The sequence below is a fragment of the Myodes glareolus genome, chromosome 6, assembly GCF_982192425.1.
Source record: "Myodes glareolus chromosome 6, mMyoGla1.1, whole genome shotgun sequence".
NCBI lineage: Eukaryota > Metazoa > Chordata > Mammalia > Rodentia > Cricetidae > Myodes > Myodes glareolus.
In genome coordinates this window covers 23504158-23520935 of record NC_142031.1, presented here as the reverse complement: position 1 = coordinate 23520935, position 16778 = coordinate 23504158, and positions in this window count along the sequence as shown.

The window sequence follows — 16778 nt, the reverse complement described above, 5'->3', positions numbered from 1 at the left end:
CCCTCCCCAGGTTTCTTTCCAGCATTTTCAGCATCCTTAGGGAGGAGTCTCCATCAGTAGAGGACAGTTCCCACAAGGGATTTGGTGACTGCACTCCAGGCATCCGGAGAGGGCAGGCACCTTGGACTTGAAGGACATGCTCTTGGTGCCTCCCACAGCACTCACTACGAGCAGTTACCGGCCCCACTCTGTACAGAGAGAAACTGAGGTGATCAAGGTGCTGAAGCCACACTGTGAGTGAAAGGAGAGCTTCGTGGGCAATGGCGTGGTGACAAGTGTCGAACGCTGGCTCCTGATCTGCCACTGTCAGGCCCTGCATCAGGAAAACTGTCCACCGTCTTTACACTCCTCTGTAGCTGGTCCTCTCCCAGCCCAGCCACCACTGCCCTGCTTTCCTCCATTCCATGATGCTCTTGCTGATTCTAGAACTTTACACAGGGTCGTATAGCAAATGATCTTTCGTGTTTGATGTCTGTGCACTAGCGCAGTGCTTTTTAAAATCATCCATGTCATTGTATGAATTAATGTTTCGTTCCTTTTCATAGTGGAATAATACTCCACAGTATGGATAGATCACAAGTTGTGTAACACACACACACACACACACATGCACACGCGCATACAGACACACACACACACACACACACACAGTGATAGGCATAGCAGGTATTTTCAGTTACGGGCTGTAGTAATTCTTTTTCTGTTTCCGTGATAAAAAATCATGAGTAGAAGCAGCTTAGAGGAGAAACGGATATGTTTTATCCTACAGTTCTAGAATGGATCCAGCCTGTCATGGTGGAGAAGGCATGGGGGCAGAAACTTGAGGCCAGCCTCAGTATTTTGGGGACAGATCACATTTCATCCACACACAGGAAGCCCACAGAGAGAACAGGAAGTGGAACAAGCCAGTCTATCAAACCTCAAAGCCCACCTCTAGTGATGTACTTCCTCCAGCAAGACCCCACCTCCTCACGGCTCCCAGGCCTTCACAGACAGCCCCACCACCTGGAGACCAGTGTTCAAATACCTGAGCCTGTGGAGTACATTTCTCATTCACACCAAAACGGGGCCTGTTTTTGAATAATGCTGCTGTGGGCGTGCATTTGTTTTCCTTAGGGGTACACTTGTAGGGATGGGACTGCCGAGTGACATGGTGGGACATGGTTAGCTGAATAAAGTCTCATCCTACTGTGTTCCAAAGTGGCTGTCATTTTTGCATCCTCACCAATACTGTACGAAAAATCTGGTTGATCCACATCATCCTCCGCACTTGGTTCTTTTAACACTTAACTTAGTCATGTTGGTGAGTGCATAAGCTCCTTTGTGTTTCCTTGGAGATAAATGATGTTAATGAGTTTGTTGGGTTTCTACTGTTCATTCAAACACTGTCTTTTACGAGTATCTGTTCAGACTGTTTGTTCATTTAAAATAACCTTGGTGCTTGTTATAGGATCTCAAAAAATTTCAATCATAGAGAAAAAAATTAAGCAACAACAGCAGCAACAACACCCCAACGTAGCCATCCTGCCGAGGCTATTTCAGACGGCAGAAGAGCAAGAAACATTAAGCAACTAAATTCACAGAACAAGTGCTATCTTGATACCAAAGCAGACATCATGGGTGTCGATGCAGCTGTCCTAACAAAATGTTAGCAATTTGAGTTAAGCAATGTATCAAATGTATGGAAAGAGTAAACTGTGTTACCACCAGCCAAGGCTTCCCTCAGGGAAGGAACATTGTGGTGTGGGAGAATTGTCTGTATTCTGTCAATCATGTATTTTAATAAAACGCTGATTGGCCAGGCAGGAAGTATAGGCGGGTCAACCAGACAGGAAGTAGAGGCAGGCAATGAGAATAGAAAAAGTCTAGGGAGGAGGAAGCTCCCCTGCCAGTTCTGCCCAGACCACCGGAGAGGAAACATGTAAGCTGCCCAGCTGGAAAAGGTACTGAGCCATTATGGCTAACATAGATAATGATAATGGATTAATATAAGTTACAAGGACCTATAAGAAGCCTGACCTAATGGGCCAATCAGCTTTATAACTTATAGAGATCTCTGTGTGATTGATTTTTACTGGGGGCTTGCCGGTTGTGGGGTATTGGGTGGGACAGATACCCCAACAAGCTGGCCCCTCATGTTACATATGCTACAGCATTGACTTAAGATCCAGTATCTGCCTATATAACTTACTAGGGTAAAAGAACGAGTAGAAAGAATTATGAGAACAGGAGGCTGGGGAAGACACAGTGGTTAAGATTGGCACTCTCCCAGAGGTCCTAGATTTGGTTCCCAGCACCTATGCAGAGGCTCACAGGCCTCTGTTACTTCAGTTCTAGGTGCTCTGACATCTTCCAACTTCCTTGGGCACCAGGCATCTACGTTTATGTAGACGTGTTGTATAGCAGTTTCCTCCAAGATTGAAATGTTCCATCCTCAAAGTATAAATAGATAGATAAGTAAATAAATAATAGATAGATAAGAGAGGGCTAGAGAGGTAGCTCCATGGTTAAGAACACTGACTGCTCTCCCAGAGTCTTCCAGAGGACCCAGGTTCAATTCCCAGTGTCGACATGGCATTTCAGAACTGTCTGTAACTCCAAGATCTGACACCTTCACACAGAAACACACACATGCAGGCAAGACACCAATGCACATAAAAATAAATACATAAAGTGTTCTATCCTGCAGGGGAGCAACAAGACTGCTGAGTGTCACACTCAGATAAATGGCGAAGGAGACTCTCAGACAAACTCAGCTGTCCAGAGGAAGCAGAGATCAACCGAAATGCTGAGAAGAAATGAAACCTGCCTGAGATGCCTGGAAAAGGCTAGGGCCAACTGTGTCACCTGGAAGGGACACTTCTCAACCCGTTGAGCTGCCTGCAGGCTGTGCAGTGTGCTCCAGATTCTTAGCTTTGTGAGCTGTCACATGCTGGGTGGGCCTTTGAGTCATATTTGCTCCTCTAAGTAACCCTGATATAACTCATTGGCTCACCAAGTTGGACTCGGTTGTATCCATACTTTGGTCTGTTGTAGGCTCCTTATCTTAAGTGAGTAGATGTAAATTTTGCCTCTCTGTAGGCAGAGTTTTTTGTTGGGACTGTGATCAGCTCTGTTCCACTGCCATTTTCCAAATAATCACTCAGAGACTTATTAATTATAAAAGCTCAGCCAATAGCTCAGACTTGTTACTAACTAGCTCTTACAACTAAAATCAACCTATTTCTATTCATCTATGTGCTACCCTGAGGCTCATGGAGCTTTTACCTCTCTGGCATGTCTGCTTCCTTTCTATCTAGCTGGTTACTCTTCTGACTCTGCCCTTCCACCCAGCATTCTCACTGCCCCCAAAATCCTACCTAGCTATCAGTCAATCAATCAGCTTGTTATTAACAATGACAGCAACACAGTGTACAGAAGGATGATTCCACAGCACCTCTCCCCAGGAAGGATCTGCCATACAACAGGGCAAAATACTCATACATATAAAGTAAGCAAATCTAAAAAATGAAGCCACTGTGAAAGGCCCACAGAAAATATAAGGATTTGACATAAATTGAAAAATAAAGATTCCCAACAAACTAGGTCTAGAAAGAACAAGTCTAACAAAGGGCGCCTGGAAAGCCCACAGTTAATATCACAGTCAAGAGTGGGAGACTCAATGCTACGATTAGGATCAATATTTGTTGACCAATGTAATAGGCAAGAAAAAGAAGTAAATGTCATAAAAATCAAAAAGGAACACACAGGGCTGGCAAGTTCAGCAGATAGAGGCTTTGCCATCGAGCCTTGAGTTCCATCCCTGGGACCCACATGATAGAAGGAAAGGACTGACTCCTGCAAATTGTCATTTGAACTCCATATCTGTGCTACGGTATGAGTGTACACACACACACACACACACACACACACACACACACCCAGGGGGGTAAGAAACTATGTAAAACTGTCTTGATGTTGGGTTATGAGCCTTAGCCTTTAGGAACTGAGCTACCAACCACGCGGTGATGGCACACACCTTTAATCCCAGCACTCGGGAGAAAGAGGCAGGCAGATCTCTGTGAGTTCGAGGTCAGCCTGGTCTACAAGAGCTAGTTCCAGGACAAGTTCCAAAGCTACAGAGAAACCTTGTGTCAAAACAAACAAACAAAAACAACAACAAAGAACTGAGCTCTCTCTCCAGCCATGGAAACCATCTTTATACTCAATATGGGTATGGACTCAAACCACCAATTAACGAGAAAAATGAAAACTATTAGAATAAATGATCATGCTAAGTTTTGAGAATAAAGATAAATGCATAAGTCTACTATATTTCTACAAACTGATGATAAATGGAAAAAGAATTTTAATCTTTAAAGATTTTTTTTAATTTCGTGTGTATGAGTGTTTTAGCTGCATGTATATATAGGAAGCCTGATGAGGTGTTGGATTCCCTAGTGATGGAAATTGTAAATGGTCCTGAGCCATTGTGTGAATGCTGAGGATCAAACTCAGGTCCCTGGAAAGAGGACCTGATGAGCTAACTACTAAACCATCTCTCTCCAGTCCATGAAAAAGGAATTCGTTATTCCTTTACTTAGGAATATATTTAGTAAAAGATGTGTAAGATCTATGCCTTCAAATTGATCAAACTATATACAGGGAAATTAGATGATAAATAGCTGTATGTTTAAAATGTTATAAAATATCATGTATTGAACAATATGTATGAAATATTATGCATTGGAAAACTCCATGTTAAGGTGATAACTTTCAAACTGAACTATATATTCAATGTAATGTTAATCAAAATCCTAAGGCTTTACAAAAAATGTTTTATAATAACCCCTGATAGGTTATCCAAAGTCCCTAAGTACATACACCTTAGAGCAACACCAATAGGCTCAGCAACTGTGTTTATATGCACATATGTGTCTGTGTATTGATAATAATTTAATAAGCAAGAGCTATAGAAATGGTTCAGTGGTTAAGGAAGCTTGCTGTTCTTCCAAACGACCTAGGTTTAATTCCCAGTACCTTCAAGGCAGTTCACAACTGTCTGTAAACTTCAGTTTCAGGTGGTGCAGTGCCCTCTTCTGGCCTCTTTGGGCACCAGCCATGAATATGGTGCACAGATACACAAGCAGGTAAAACACAGATATAAAATAAAAAGTTAAGATAATAATTAAAGAAGAGGCCATGAATTTGAGAGGGAGTAGGGATACACAGGAGGGTTGGCTCAGCAGCTAAGACTGAGTGCTGCCCCTGCTGCAAAGACCTAGGTTCAGTTCCCTACTTCAAGTGGCTCACAAACCTGTAACTCCAGCCTCACAGGATCTGGCGCCCTCTTTGAGCTTCCATGGGCATCCATACCCATGAGCACAGAGCTACACACACACACACACACACACACACACACACACACACACACACAAATTAATTAATTAATTAAGCTTTGCCAGCCTGGTGGTATATGCCTTTAATTCCAGCACTTGAGAGGTAGAGGCAGGCAGATCTCTATGAGTTCAAGGTCAGCCTGGTCTACATAGTGAGTTTCAGGGCATAGTAGTGAGACCCTGTCTCAGATAAATAAAAATAATTGCTTTAAATAATAAAATAAGGGGATGGAGAAAAGGCTCAGCCGTTAAGAGCACTTGAACTTTTGCAGAGGACCTGAGTTTAGCTCCTAGCCCCCACTCCTCTGGGTTCCTCACAGAGTCCTGTAACTCTAGAGCAGAGAATTCAACGTACTCTTCAGATCTCTTCCAGCACTACACACACACACACACACACACACACACACACATGCACACATGCACATTCATACACACACACTCACACATGCACACACACAAAAATAAAATAAATTTAGCAGAGTGTGGTAGTATATACCTTTAACATCAGCGCTTGTGAAGTAGAGAGCCAGTAGAACTCGGTTTTCAACATCAGTCTGGTGTAAATAATGAATTCCAGGCCACTTAGGACCACCTACTTAAACTTTGTCTCAAAAAATAAAAATAAGCCAGGTGGTGGTGGCACACATGTTTAATCCCAGCACTCAGAAGGCAGAGGCATGGGGAGCTCTGTGAATTCAAGGCCAGCCTTGTCTACAGAGCAAGTTTCAGGACAGCTAGGGCTACACAGAGAAACTAATGTGGGATGCCCTTCTGTATGCTGTGAATATGTTTTATCACCATTGGTTGATAAAGAAGATGCTTTGGCCAATAACGAGGCAGAATAGAGCCAGGCAGGAAAGGAAATCCAAGCAAAGATAAAGGGAAAAAGAAGGCAGAGTCAGGGAGATGCCAGCAGTAACTAAGAAAGCAAAGTGTGAAACAACAAGACATGAACCTCATGGTAAAATATAGAATAATAGAAGTGGGTTAATTTAAGTTGTAGGCATTAGTTAATAATAAGCCTGAGCTAATAGGTCAAACAGTATGTAATTAATATTAAGCCTCAGAGCAGCTATTCAGGAACTGGCTGGTGGAAGAGAAATCTCCAGTTACCAAACACATTCTGGAAAAAACAAATAAAAAAATAAAAATAAAATTATAATAAAATGTCAAAGATAAAATCTATAAAAGGAAAAGTGGAACTAGATCTCAACTTTTATTAAAATTACAATTTATATATTCTTTATTAGGTTTTTAAGAGTCTTTATTTTTTTTTCCTAAATTACAGGAGACACTATACCTGTCATTACGATTCAAAATGCCACTCATAAGCCCTAAATAATGTGCACATATGAATAATCAGGTTGGGTTTTTAAATGGTGGTTGTAATGTATTATTCTTTTTGTGGGGATGGGCCTTAAGACAGGGCTTCTCTGTGTAACAGCTCCGACTGTCCTGGAACTCACTTTGTAGACCAGGCTGGCCTTGAACTCACAGAAATTTCACCTGTCTCTGTCTGGAATTAAAGGTCTATATTACAGAATAATATAGTATTCTATAACCGAAACTGGGCTTTTAAAAAATATTTTTATTAGCCTAGTGGTGATGGTACATGTCTTTAATCCCAGCATTCAAAAGGCAGAGGCAGGCAGATCTCTGAGTTCAAGGGCAGCCTGGTCTACAGAGGGAGTTCCAGGACAGCAAAGGTTTGACTTGTAGAATTTCATGCAATGTGTTTCTATCATAATCACCCCAACTCATCCCTCTATGTCTCCCCAGATCCACCCCTACCTCTCTAGCCCAGAAACTTCTTGCCATTTTTTTTCTCTCATTTTAAAGACAGGATCCCACTCTGCGATCCTGGCTGGCCCAGAACCCACTGTGCAGGCTGGCCTTGAACTCAGAGATCCACTTGCCTTGTTTCTTGAGGGCTGGGTTTAAAGTGTGGGCCACCACAAACAGCTTTAAAAGACTCTTTAAGTCAGTACTTTTAGGTCTGTTGATCAATTAGAGAAAGGCAGAAAGGCAGAGATTCTCTGCACATCCCCTGCTCCACACAGCTTCTTCTTTCACCACCAACCCCCCTCCAGATGTCCTGAGAAGGAGCTAGGAGCCAATGCCATCATCAGATACCTATCTGCCATCGACCAAAAAAGCTGCAAGGGAATGGGGCAGGGGATGGCTTGGCAGTTAAGAGCACTAGGACCTGGGCTCAGTTCCCAGCGCCCACATGGTAGCTTACAACTGTCTGTGACTCCAGGTCCGTGCAAACACACACGCAAACAGAACACCAATACACATAACATTTTTTTAATTGTTAAAAAAATAGTTCTGCACAGAAAACAAAATCAAAAGTGAGGAACCTAGGAAAGGGATTGTTAGAGATAAGAGGTTATTGATAAAAATGTGAAGGAGAAAAGTGTGTGTAGAGATAATCAGAATACATTATATGCATGTGTGAAACTGTCAACAACAAAACTAATTTATGCCTGCATAGATAAGCATAGATATATGTGCATATATGTATCCATATATGTGAATGTGCATACAGGTATGCACTGATATGTATGTATATATGTGTGCCATGTGTGTATAGTTATGCATTGATATATATGTGCATATAATGTATATGCGTATAAAGGTATGCATACATATGTACATGTGTGCATATGTATGCACATATATATATAGGTATGAATGGATATGTATATATGTGTATATACAGGTATGCATAGATATGCATATGAATATGTGTGTATGAGTATATAGGTATGCACGGACATGTATGTACGCATTAGGTATGCATATTTGTGTGTATGTGTATATAGGTATGCATTGATATGTATATGTATATGTGTGTATATACATACAGATATGCATAGATATATATGTGTGTGCATACATTTGTATGCACATATATGTGTATATAGTTATGCATTGGTATGTGTATACTGTGTGTGTAGAGGAATGCATAGATATGTATATTGTATATATGTATGTGTGCATATATGTATATATACAGGAATGCATAAATATGCATTAAATGTATATGTGTTTGTGTGCATACAGGTATCCATAGATATGTATATATGTGTGTACAAGCATGCAGGTATGTATAGATATGTATATATGTGTATATATGTGTGTGTATGTGTATATAGATATGTACTTTCTTAAAGCTGCTTGAGCTGGGGTAAAGCTTAGCTGGTAGAGTGCTTGTTTAACACAAATAAGCTCTGGGTTCCATGTGAAGCACATGTGAGCCAGCCATGTAGTGTACACCTGTCATCCCACCACTCTGGAGGCAGAGGCAGAAGGAACAGAAGGTCAAGGCCATCGCAGCTACAAAAGACTTTGAGGCCAGCCTGAGCTACATTGTGTCACTTTATGCCCTTGCCCACCACTAAAGAGAATCCCTAGTTTGCTGCTGGCTGAATATTACTGTTCTTGTCTGGGTAGGGCTTTTTAAAAGCCCAGTCAGCTAAATGAGGAATAGCGCTGCTTTCAGTTTTTGACTGAGGATGAGGGCATGTGTTCCTCTTAGAGAGCAGCGTATTATTCTCCTGGGTTGTTTGTCTTACTGATTTTTAGGAACATTTTGCATATTATAGATAACGACTGTTGCTTCATTATATACATGGCAAATGCTCCTTCTCAGTCTGTTGTTTGACACTTGAATTTGTTTGCAGGAGTTGGAATGCATTGCAGAGCATGGAGTCAATCTTTTCCCTTACAGCTCCTGCTTCCTCGGCAATGCTTAGAGAGGCAAGTGGAAAAAGTAACTCCATAGCTCTGGTTGGCCTAGAGCTCACTTTGAGGTTCAGACTGGTCTTGAACTCACAGACCCATCTGCCTCTGCCTCCCAAATGCTGGATAAAAGATGTGTACCGCCATGTCGAACTTCAGAAACTTGTCCAGTTTATCCCAGTTTATAGCAGAAACCCTTTGCTTCAACAGTTTCCAGGCTTCCGAGCACAAGCCAGCTGTTAGGTGCATAAGTTTTGTTCTGTACATACATGCATGTTGGTATTCATGTTTGAATGTGTATTGGTGAATGTGAATGCACACATGCATGTGGGGCCTACAGTTGCCTTTGGGTGTCTTAGTTATGGTCATCATTGCTGTGATCAAACACCAAGACCAAAGCAACTTGGAAAGGAAAGGGTTTATTTGGCTTAGACTTTCACATCACTGTTCATGGTTAAAGGAAGTCAGGACAGGAACTCATACAGGACAGGAACATGGAGGCGGCAGCAGATGCAGAGGACATGGAGGAATGCTGCCTGCTGGCTTGCTCCTCATGGCTTGCTCAGTCTGCTTCCTTATAGAACCCAGAACACCAGTCTGGGGGGGGGGCGCTCCCACCACAATGATCTGGGCCCTCTCATATCAATCACTAATTAAGAAAACGCCCTACATTTTCTTGCCTACAGATCCATCTTTTGTTTGATTGAGTGCTTTTGTTTTGTTTTTGTTGTTGATGCTGTTTTGTTTTTCAAGACAAGAGTTTCTCTTTGTAGCCTTGGCTGTCCTAGAACTAGATTTATAGACCAGGCTGTCCTCAGATTCACGGAGATCCACCTGCCTCTGCCTCTTGAGTGCTGGAATTAAAGGTGTGCACTGCCACAGCCTGGCATACAGTCCGATGTTATGAGAACAATCAGTTCTCAGTTGAGGCTCCCTCTTCTCCAATGACTCCAGCTTGTATCAGGTTGACATGAAACTAGCCAGCACAGCAACGTCCTCAGTCAATCGCCACGCTATCTACTGAGGCAAGGTCTTCACTCAAGCTGAAAGGCACGACTTGGGGCTCACCTTGCTAGCCAGCTTGCCCAGGGGATCCTGCTTCTGTCTCCCAAGGGCTGGGATCACAGGCAAGTGCTATGTCTGTCCAGTTTCTGTTTTGTTTTGATGTGTATGGGTGTCTTGCCTGCATGTATGTCTATGTACCACGTGTGTGCCTGCTACCCACAGAATCCAGAAGAGGGTGTCAGATCAATCCCCTGGAACTGGAGGGGAATCCCAGAGGCCTGGGAATCCAATCCAGGTCCTCTGGAACAACAACCTGAGAGTACTCAGTCTCTGAGCCACTTTTCCAGGCCCCAGTTTTGTTTTGGTTTGGTTTGGTTTTGCTTGGGTTCTAGGAATCCAAACATCAGGAAACATTTTATCTACTGAACCATCTTCTCAGTCCCACACAGATATTTTCAGAAGTATTATTCTATTTAATTTCTTCTGTGATGAAATTTATTATATTTCAAAAGAAATAGAATTTTATATGTGTTCAGGTGTTTTCCTGCATTTATATTTGCGTTCTACTTGCATGCAGTGCCTACTGAGACCAGAAGAGGGCACTGGACCCCCTTGGGCCTGGAGTTAAGAAAGGGTGTGACCAGCTATGTGGGTGATGCAAACCGAACCTAGATTCTCTGGAAGAACAGCCAGTGCTTTTAACCACAGAGCCATCTCTCCAATCCTGAAACTATATCTATGGAGATCTGGGATAAGGTGGGGGGCTTAAGACAGGATCTCAGTGTGTAGCTCTGGCTTATGAAATTCATAAAGATTCCCCTGCCTCTGCTCTGCTGGGATTAGAGCCATGAACTGCCACCCAGGCCCAGTCTTCTAGATCTTTATTGACTCTACACGCAGGAACACCAAAGGTCCTTTATATCCTTGTTGTGTTGCCGGCCTACATCCTTGTGCCACAGAGCTGTGTTTCAGGCATCAGTGTGTTGTGTAGATGTAGCTCAATCAGTAGAGGGCTTGCCTACGATGCACAAAGCTCTGGGTTCAAACTCTGACACTTTGTAAAATCTGGCATTCATCTTAGTGAACCACTAAGCTTATCGGTGCAATTTGCAGGATCAGTGCTGACTCGGAGGTGGCTGAATCACAGAACAGTCACCCCAACAGGGGTGACAGAGTCACGCAAACTGTACCCCTGGAGCTCTCCACGTAGACTGTAGGCAGCACCAACAGTCTCTCCCTAGCAACTGTTAACTGTTTTTATAAACCCGGGGAGGGGCCTGTGAGTCATGTGACTTTCTGAACTTCCTGAGTCTTGTAAGTTGCCTGAGTCTTAAGTTTCTGTCCAAAAAGGAATGTTTTCAGGAGACAGCTACAAGATGGCGTTCCCTTTCTAACTTGCTCTTTGACATTGGGTCAGAGAAAGTTCTCTGCTCTGTGAGTTCACCACGCCCATGTGAGCTAAGGTCCTCTACTTGGGTCTAGGTGAGGCAGTGTTCTTGAAGGGAACTGGGGCCAGTGTCTTCCCTTTCTCTCTTTAGCACTAGACTTGAGGTGAGGATCTTTGCTCCACCCCTTTACCACAGAGCAGCAGCTGAACAAGCTGAACTCTCCACAACTGGGCCAGAAATCCTGTCTTTATATGCATTCGCTGCTGGGCAGTGGTGGCGCACGCCTTTAATCGAAACCCTGGGGAGGCTGAAACAGGTGGCTCTCTGTGAGTTTGAGGCTAGCCTGGTCTACAAAATGTGTTCTAGCATGGGCTCCAGAGCTCTCAAAAAACAAACAAAAATTTAAAAAAACTACATTTGCCTCTGGCATTCCTTACACTAAGGGAAAGCTGACTGATAAGGTGGTTTACTGGTGTAAGGCTTTATTTTCATAGGCTCACTTCCCAGAGCCTCCTCCTGAGATTCCCAGCTCAGGGGGCGGGATAACTTTTTGTGACTCATAGTTGGACTGTCACTGTTCCCTGTTTGCCTGGAGTTCCATCTCCTGTTCCACTATGGCTCTGAACTGAAATTCTGCTATGCTTGTGTTTCTTTCCTTCTCTTCTCTTCTCTTCTCTTCTCTTCTCTTCTCTTCTCTTCTCTTCTCTTCTCTTCTCTTCTCCCCTCTTCTCCCCTCCCCTCCCCTCCCCTTCCCTTTCCCTTCCCCTCCCCTTCCCCTTCCTCCTCCCCTCCCCTTCCCTCCCCTCCCCTCCTCTCCCCTCCCCTCCCCTCTCCTCTCCTCTCCTCTCCTTTTTTGAGACAGAGTCTTACCATGCAATTCTAGATGGGGCTTGGAACCCCCTATGTAGACCAGGCTGAACTCAAACTCACAGAGATCCGCCTGCCTCTACCCCCAAGTGCTGGGATTGAAGATGTGTGCCACCACACCCAACTTAAATTTGTAACAGATTGTTCAGCTTATTTTTTTTTTTTTTTACATTTTTGAGCTTTGGAAATTTGGCTCATGTTTACTGGAACATTTTTAATAATTAAAATAAAAATCTTAATGTCTAACGACAGGAAAGCAGTTTAGCAAATTGAATAGTGTATTTATGCCCTGAACAAAGGCTGAGAGAAATTCTATAAAAATGAGAAACTGTAATGGAACAGCACACAGCTTTTCAAATGAAACGATTTTTATATATACTTTATTAAAGTTGTCTTTAGACAATTTCACACACATACAAGACATATACTGACCACTTCCAGCCCTCACCTGCCTACTACCATCTACTCTACTCACACACAATTATAATGCCTGTATGTGTGTGTGTGTGTGTGCATGTACGCATGTAGTGTGTGTGTGCATGTGTGGTATGTGTGGTATGTTCCATACACAATTATAATGCCTGTATGTGCATGCGTGCCTGTACACATGGTGTGTGTATGTGGTATGTGTGGTATGTTCCACATACAGTTATAATGCCTGTATATGCATGCGTGAGTGCCTGTATGTGTGTAGTGTGTGCGTGCATGCGTGCGTGCGTGGTATGTTCTTGTACACAACATATATACATGGAGGTCGGAGGACAACTTGAGAGCAGAGGCTCCTCCTTCCTCCATTCAGGTCCTGGGAATCAAACTCAGGCCAGCCGTCACACTTGCTGGTCGGTAGCTTTACCCACTGAGCCATCTTATATTAACCCCTTTTCCATTTTTTAGAAGTGGCTTCTGTTTTGCAGGTTAGACCCCAGACACACCAACCATCTCTTTATACTCTTCACACTGAAGATGGAAAATGAATGAAGAAGAAAAGAAATCTTGGTAGATGAAGAAACAGACTCACGGGGTTGCTCACTTGAGCTGGAGTCTCTGTGTCCAACCAATGGCCCATGGTTGGCACAACTAAGACCCACTAGACAGCTCTCCTGACTGGTGTGGGCTTCCACACTCACCACACAGTGGCCTTGCATGCCTGGGCTTTTTTGGATCCACTCAGGATTCCTAAGACTTCTAAGAAATCAGAAGTAGGGCAGATAATTTAGGCCAGGACACTTCAAGGCACCATTGCTACCACCCCAGGTCACTGGCAAGCTCCTCCCAGGAGTCAGTCAGAGGAGGGCTGTCCCTCTCAGAGGCAGAGACTGTAGCTGGTTCTGACCAACCACAGCGGTGGGGTCAGGGCATGTTCATTTGTAAGAAGTAGAAGCTCGGGCTGGAGAGATGGCTCAGAGGTTAAGAGCACTGACTGCTCTTCCAGAGGTCCTGAGTTCAATTCCCAGCAACCACATAGTGGCTCATCACCATCTATAGTGAGATCTGGTGCCCTCTTCTGGTGTGTAGGCATACATGCAGGCAGAGCACTGTATACAAAATAAATAAATAAATATATATAAAAAAAAAGAAGTAGAAGTTCACCTCGGACCAACGAAAGGAAAAAGCATAGAGATGCCATATCGTCATAGGGAACGGCTAAAGCCCTAAATCCCAGAGCCTGAAGCCATTTCCAGCCTGGTCTACAGAGTGAGTTCCAGGACAGCCAGGGCTACACAGAAAAACTCTGTCTCCAGAAACAAAACAAACAAACAAACAAACAAAATGGGTAGCACAGTATGAGTCCCTCTCTTTTCTCTGTCACTCTCCGCTCTGTGCCCGTGTGGCTCTACTCTCAGGAAGCATTCTGTGTGGCACAAAGATGGTACTACCACTCTAAGCTCTGTTTGACCAAGAGGACAGATCCCGAGGGAATAGATGAGTGTTGTTGCGGTGTGATTCTCCCAGGCCTGAATTACGTCCCTATCCTCAGTCACTGCATCTTGCTACAGGAAGTTCCAATCGGCCAGGCTGGGGGTTTGGGGGATATCAATCCTCTGCACTGAGTGAATGCAGGGTCCAAGATGGAACCCCTGTGTGCCTGTGACATCGGCCCTGCATCCCAGTCTCCACAGTTGGCCTAACCTGGCCCACGGCTGACCTCTGGCCCTGCACTGGGCCTTGGATTTTTGTTTATTTTTATTCCAGGTCTTGTTTCTGACTGATCACCAGACTTAGGCTGTCTGTGTCCTGGGGAATCCCAGGCACTGTTCTGCCCAGTGGCCCACCCGAAAGCTGCAAGTCCTAGGACCCTCCTGCTCCCCGCTATGCCCTCCTCTCCCCGCTACGCCCTCCTCTCCCAACTGAGCAAGAAGTAGACTGGAAAGGTAACACTCAGCACCCGGGAGAGGGCTGCACCATGTAAGCTAGCCAGGAGGACAGCTCGGTGGCTGGAGGGGCTTCTCCTAGCAGAGACAGGAGAGGTTCCTAACAGTGACGTCCAGAGAGAATGTTGCTATGGTAATCCAGGCAGGAAAAGACGGCAGCAGGGAGCAGGGGAGCAGCTCTGCAGAAGGGAGAGGAGGTCAGGGTTGGATAGACTGCAGGGGGGACCCTGGCCTCACCCCACCGTCCTCCAGGTGCTCCTCTGTCCTCCATGCTGCCACCCCGAGTCCATTCTCTTTCCAAAAATGGCTGAGCAACTGCCAAAATACAAATGGGCCCATCATTTAGTAAGACCAGAGAGTTCTTATTTATTCATTTTTGTTTTTTGAGACGTCTCTCTACATAGCTCTGCTGTCCTGACACTCACTCTGTAGACCAGGCTGGCCTGGAAAGCAGAGCTCCGTCTGCCTCTGCCTCCTGAGTGCTGGGATTAAGGCGTGCATCACCACTGCTCATGAATCCTGACTTAGAGAGCTACAATTTGTCTTTCAAAAATGGTCCCAGTTTTGAGTCTGGCTTGGCTCAGAGGTCATCTCAGGGTTCTGAGTTCCACCAGCACACCCCACAAAATGACAACAACGAGAGAGAGAGAGAGAGAGAGAGAGAGAGAGAGAGAGAGAGAGAGCGAACACAAAAAGACAAAGTAATTGATACATTTGGAGCTGAATTAACGAGAAAAGATTAAGGAAGTTGCATGTTTTGATTTATCTAAGAGACATCTTATTAATTTTAATGAGTTGTCTCTCCATACCCTTGTGCATTTTCCCACTGTGGTTTCTGTTGATTTGGTGCCACCTTTTCTGCACTTATTTACTTTGGGTGGGGGGTGAAGCCAGAAGACAACTTGCAGAAATTGACTCTCTCCTTCCACTATGTGGGTTCTAAGGACTGAATTCAGGTCAGGCTTGGTGGCAAACCTTTATCCACTGAGCCCTCTTGTTGGCCAAGTCAACCCTCTTTATATATTGTGTTCCCAAGTTCTTGTACGTGCCTTCTCCTCAGACCTCCTCCTGGCTATTGCTGTGCCTACTGCCTTACCAAACCTCTACCGCTCGCTACAAGAGTGGCTGCAAACCCTTTTCTTTTGCTCCACGACTCCCACTGTTTGGAGGAAGGTCTGGATATTAGAAAACATACCCCCTCCCAATATTTACCATAACCTGATGACTAATTCATCTGCGTGATGAGTCAGGTCTGGCTGCTGCACTGTTTGGGGAGGTTGGGCAAAGTGCAATGGGCACAGCCAGAGACCTTTATAGGGTGGCTGTGTGCCTCCTTGTAATGCTGCCCATATTAATTCATTGACTAATTCATTGCTAAGTGGTTTACTGGTCCTACAGGGAGAAACAAGACAGAAGGCCCCAGTGCTGAAAGGAAAGGCAAAATGAACACAACCACTAGTAGTCAGTGGCTCCGTGAGAAACACACCGTGACCCAGGGGGTGGGGACGGGTGGGCACCAGGTGTTCAGAGGGGATTCTGCAGAACTCTAGCACTCCATGCAAAAACTCAGGTACAAGTGGCCAGTCTTGAAATGTTTCACAAAAAGCAAGACATGAGAGTCTTTACATGTAATCCCCCACTCCAGAGTGCTGGCAGACACTGGGCATGGCACTTGCCGGAGACTCTGTCTGCCAACTTGACAAGCCAGCCTCACAAAATGCTTTCTAAAGGCAAGCTTGCACACCACACCAACAGTCCGTGATCCTGGAGGGAGGGCTATGGAGGCAGAACCAGGGGCTCAGAGCGGGAAAGCAACGTGCATAGGGCTGCCCAGCTGAGAGGGTGTGTGGGAGGTGGGAGTGGGGGTGTGGATGGCGTGGAAGGGTCCCCACTCAGCTCCTCTTCCAGGACAGCGCTAAGGAGGCTGCTAGTACTGTAACTCCCAGCACTCCTGGCCACACCTCTCCCAACACTCCCAGTCCCCAGGATGAAGCCTGCTGAGTTCACTTGGCAGCAGCTGG